The following is a 336-nucleotide window of genomic DNA, read 5'->3' as shown; positions in this document are numbered from 1 at the left end:
CACTGCATGGCAGAAATATTCCTAAATCCTCCACTCTGATATATTTCTTACAGAATTACTTACACGGGAAAGATCGTGTCATGACCTCACCGTTGGCTAAAATCTTGACAGTCGCGTCTTTGCCTATCCAGCCGGGCTTCCTGAAGCTGCGTTACATTATCCGCAGAAACTGACGTGATACCTCAGGGGGGTGGCATCAAGTCATGCACCTGTTACGGTTACAATACGAGAAAAGCGAACGTCTCTGTCGGTCCGAGCGAAGTAATTTTTGGCTGTTGAAACTCATGTATGTTTACTCAAAGCGGATAATTTCCTAGGTCATTTTGGAAACGAGAC

This window comes from Penaeus monodon, chromosome 34, assembly GCF_015228065.2.
Source record: "Penaeus monodon isolate SGIC_2016 chromosome 34, NSTDA_Pmon_1, whole genome shotgun sequence".
Lineage (NCBI taxonomy): Eukaryota > Metazoa > Arthropoda > Malacostraca > Decapoda > Penaeidae > Penaeus > Penaeus monodon.
Note: the sequence above shows the minus strand (reverse complement) of the source record.